The sequence below is a fragment of the Echinops telfairi genome, unplaced genomic scaffold (genome assembly GCF_000313985.2).
Source record: "Echinops telfairi isolate 266 unplaced genomic scaffold, ASM31398v2 ScPeMD7_33;HRSCAF=127, whole genome shotgun sequence".
Classification (NCBI taxonomy): Eukaryota; Metazoa; Chordata; class Mammalia; order Afrosoricida; family Tenrecidae; genus Echinops; species Echinops telfairi.
The window spans coordinates 207,604-212,538 of record NW_022103930.1 but is presented as its reverse complement, the minus strand read 5'-3'; the positions used below and the strand labels follow the sequence as shown (position 1 = coordinate 212,538).

The 4,935-nt window shown below is 41.0% G+C and overlaps 1 non-coding gene across 1 annotated transcript; it reads right to left on the bottom strand.

The window, feature by feature from the left end:
- Nucleotides 1-501: 501 nt before the first annotated feature.
- Nucleotides 502-666, bottom strand: LOC115869660. The gene has a single exon (XR_004046313.1). It is a non-coding gene; the product is annotated as a U1 spliceosomal RNA (small nuclear RNA).
- Between the last annotated feature and the right edge of the window lie 4,269 nt (nt 667-4,935).

Genomic DNA, 4,935 nt, shown 5'->3' with positions numbered 1-4,935 from the left:
CTGTGTGCGCTAACTCTTAAAGGCTTTGCTTTTCTTCTAATTGATGATAACTGTATGTACATAAATTCAGCAAATATGGGCAGCTCAGGAATTAAATAAAGCCTGAGCAATGGCTTGGGGCATAATATTCTACTTCTACTATCCAATATTTCTGTCATTTCTAACTAGAAAAGAAAGTAATTTTCCAAGCAAAATATTGGCTTGAGCTCTGAGAACTAAAATATTGATTTAAAAAAAGGTTAGCTTCAGTGGCAAATATTTACACTATAAATTGAAGCTAAAATACATATTCCATCAAAGGACACTCAGGTGATTTAAGGACAATCATAATGTCAGACATTAATATAAATAATTTGTTATCTCCCCACATTGCTTTTGATGATTTCTCTTTCTCTATAAACATCCGTACCAAATGTCTTAAAATTTAAGTCATTCAAAAGCTTGCTAAAATCCTTTTCCTTTCAAAATTGAGGTTTAGTTATTTTTATTCATTTATTTTTCCAGGAGAGAGCTTGAACGCAGTCCCCCACTACCACAAATTATGCAGTCGAGTTTCCCCGCATTTGGGGAAACCGCAGGGGTCAGCACATCCACAGTGCAATGGGTGAGCCTCGCCCTGGGAAAACCACCTTCCTGATAGTGGTGGCTCCCCTGCCAGGTAAGGATAGAGGTTTGGTTATTTTTCACTAGGCAATATGGATAGCAATGTTTCTTGCTCCTTTTCTGAATGACAAAAATATTGATGTTAGTCTTTTTTTTTTTAATCAATGTATTGGGGCTCATAAAATTCATCACAATACATAGATCAATTGTGTAAAGCACATCTATACATTTGTTGCCCTCATCATTCCCAAAATTCGCTTGCCTCTTGGGTTCCCGGAATCAGCTCATTTCCCTTCCCCCGCCCTTACCCACCCTTCCTCTGCCCCCCGTCCCCCATGCACCCTTGATAATTTATAAATTATTATTATAGTCTTTACTTACAAGTGAAGTGTGCTTGTGGATCCTTGCTGATATGATTACCATGTATATTACGATTCCAAGGAAGCATTTCAACCCCCACTTATGTGCACAGGACTAACACCGTTTCCCCGAAAGTAAGACATCCCCGAAAATAAGGCCTACTTACAGTTTTGCCTCCCGCTGAAATATAAGGCATCCCCTCGAAAATAAGACCTCCCCAAAAATCAGGTCCCCCAAAGCTACCGTAACTCTGGACTCTAGACTCTGGACTGTAGCGGTGGGCACCGCCGCACAGCTCACTGCTGGCCGCAGTGCAGCCGGAGCAGACAGGAAGTGCGAGGTCTCTTTTAATAAAACAATAAACAATAAATGTGTACCTTATTCTTCTTCATGGAAAAATAAGACATCCCCTGAAAATAAGACCTAGCGCATCTTTGGGAGCAAAAATTAATATAAGACACTGTCTTATTTTCGGGAAAACAGGGTAGATCTCTGTTGTGTACCCTCCTTACTACAACCTCAAATGCCCACACTTGTTTAATCAGTTGACTATTTCTTGCTGCCCTCACTATACTCCTGTTATGTTCACCAAAAACAATTTTCTTCAAGAATAACCTCCAAAGGCCCACATACTTCTTTTAGGTGTGGTTGTTGTGGTTGGGTGCCAGCAAGTCGGTTCTGAATCATAGGGACCTCTGTGTGCTCGGCCAGGTTTTGCTACATGTGAGCTCACTGTTACAGTCGTTGTGTCAATTCATAGGTTGATACAATCATGAGCACACCTTACTGCTTTCCTCAGCATCTTCATTATTTGTTTTCTGGGTAGGCAGAGAACCTACTGGGGTGAAGATCCGTGTGCTGCTAAATTGTCTTTGACTGTGGTAGAGCAGATAAGAAGGGCTGGCTTACGTTACTGGAAAGGGCTTTCTTTGCCCTGTGGGGCTCACCCTAGTACGAGCAACAACTAAGCAGGCGAGGGTTCCAGAGCAAGGGACAGAATATATACGGGTTGTGGGGAGCAGATGAGCCCAGCTGACAGACACATGTTTAGGCCCTACCATATGGCTGTCATTGTTTAAGGTGCAGACCTAAAGACTTGACTCAGAAATATAGTAAGAGCAGCTAATATCCTACCTAACAATACCTGAAAAACCTAGTCCCAGTCCAAGAGATGCCTGCATGTAAACTGAACCAGTCAAAGGTTCTCGAGTACCTGACAGGTACTCTTTGCCCTCCGTCTATGGTCCCAAAGCTAGAACTAGGACTTCCCATGCGATTTCTTGCGATTTTGCCTCCCTCACTTCTACTTGTAGGTATTTCTCAAGGCTTTCTGTCCATTTGCTATGACATTGGGGTTTAGGAGGCTCAAAAAGTAATATCCTGGTCTCAGCATTCTGAGTCTGGAATCAATCCACTGACAAATGGAAATTCTCAACAGAAGAAAATTATTACTTAAAATTCCACCATATGAAAGAGAAAGCTAATTTCTAGAATTAGAATGTTTCAGACATGTCTTTTAAATAGAGTTTTCAGCTTCTGATTTCCATATGTTTATTGAGTACTAGTTCTCTCTTAAGGCAAATGTGCAAATATTTATATATCTATAATAAATTTCATAATTTATAATAAATTGTACAGCTGCTATGGAAAACAGTATGGAGCTTCTTTAAAGCAATGCAAAAAGAAATAACACACAACCCAGAGATCATTCTACTCAATAGGTACTCCAAAGGAAAAACAATAGACACATATACACACCCATGTTCAGCACAGTGCTATCCACAATAGCTAAAAGATGTAAACAATCAAACTGCCCACCTGTGGAGGAATCGATAAACAAACCCTGGTACGCATATACAACGGACTACTATGCATCCCTAAATAACAATGATGTAACTGTCAAACGACTCATGACACGGACATATTTGGAAGACGTGGTGTTCAGCAAAATTAGTCAATCTCATAAAGACAATTACTACATGAGACTGCTGTTCTAAAAGAAAATAAATCAAAAGAAATGATTTTCACACCAAAAGAAGCAGACTCCGATGATTATGTGAAGTCTGCGGGGGTGGGGAGGGAGAATGAAGGGAAGGAGGAAAGAAAATAAATAAATGAATGAAAATCATTTTTTAAAGACCCTTTGGGTTGCTCTGTGAAAAATGGATTGTAGCAAACGAGAGTGAAAGTTGGTAAGAGGCTAGATGAGTTTGTTCAGAAGATGATGATACAACGGACCAGGGAAGAGAGGAAATATGTGGAGTTGGGGTGCGCCTCTGTCCCCAAAGCTGTCTTCATGAGGCACAGATCACTTCATCCCTTTGCTTAAAAAACCCTTGACTCCCTCTGAGTCAGTTTCCCTTGATGAGCTATGTCAGGGTCTTCCGGTTATCGCTGCATCTTTGTCTATAACATCAGGCTTCCTCCACACACACGTCACTTTGGCTGGCCTATTGCTACTCAAATGTGTTCTTGTTTTCGTTGTTGTGATTTAATACATAGAACATATCATTCCATATCTCAGTCACATCAAGTAGAATTGCACAGTGGCGACCACAAGCAGTTTCCAAGCATTCTTTTTATACGTGGTCTCCTTGACATCACGTGGTCTCCTTGACATCATCTCCCTTTCACTCCTATCACCCCACCACTGTACCTTCCCTCCTCCCCGAACTACTTGCTGTCCCTATAGATTCATCAAACCTGGGTTTCATATACTGAAAAACAGAAAAGCTTATAACACAACTTCAAGAGGGTGACCTCCACTGACATAACACTCAGAGTTACACTCTACTATGAATGAAAAAAAGCAAAAATACAATACAATCCAAAATAACAGAAAAAGGTGGAAACCAGATCAGGTCCAGCATGATCCCCCTATGAAGCATGCTACTCAAATTTTAATGTAGTGCCGGTGAAGAATATTGACACGAGCACGGGCTGCTGAAAGAGCACACACGTCTAGGAAGAAGGACGGCCAGAGTGCTCCTTCGAGGCAAGAACCACTGGACTCCTTCTCATGTGCATTGGACATGTTGTCAGCAGAGACCAGTCAGTGGAGAAAGACATCATGCTTGGTAAAGTAGAGGGGCAGAAAAGAGAGAGCTTCTCAATAGCATAGGCTTTCAAGGTGGCTGCAGAACTGGATGCAAGCAGAGGAACAATTGTGAAGATGGCTCAGGGCTGGGCAGTGTTTCCCTTGTGCTCAGGTCACTGTGGATCAGGACTGGCGAGATGGCGACTAACAACAACCTAACTGCTTAACTGAGGATCTTGCCAAACTGAGGATGCTGACTGAGTAGATCTGGGAGGGGCCTGGAATTTTCCATTGCTAACAAGTTTCCAGAGGATGGGGTTTCTGCTGTTCTCTGGACTTCATATTACAAAGCATTGCACTGTTGGTTCCTACACATAGACACCCGATGGACAGCAGAACAAAACATTGCCCAGTCCTGCACTACCTTCAGAATTGTTATGTTTGCCCCACTGCCTCAACCCATCTCGTTAACAGTTTTTCTTATTTTTGCTGACCTTTTAGTTTATCAACATCCTTCTCAAAGGACTGGTATCTACTATGCAAAGTGTGTAAGATAAGTCTTGAAATCTAGGGAGCATTCTAGCTATACTTCTTCCAAGAGAGATGTTTGTTTTTCTGGTGGTCCTTGGTCCTTTCAATAATACTCACAAATATCATAATTCAAAGGCACCAATTATGCTGTGGACTTTTTATTTAATGGTTCAATTTTCACATGCATGTGAGACAATTAGCAATTCTCTAAAAGTATTTGGTTATATCTTAGAAGTTTTCTTTTCTTTTTTTTTAATTATTTTATTGGGGGCTTGTACAGCTCTTATCACGAGCAATAAGAACATTTGTACATAAGTTGCCATCATTTTCAAAACATTTTCTTTCTACTTGAGCTCTTGGTATCAGCTCATTTCCCCCTCTCCCTCAAAAACCCTTGATAATTT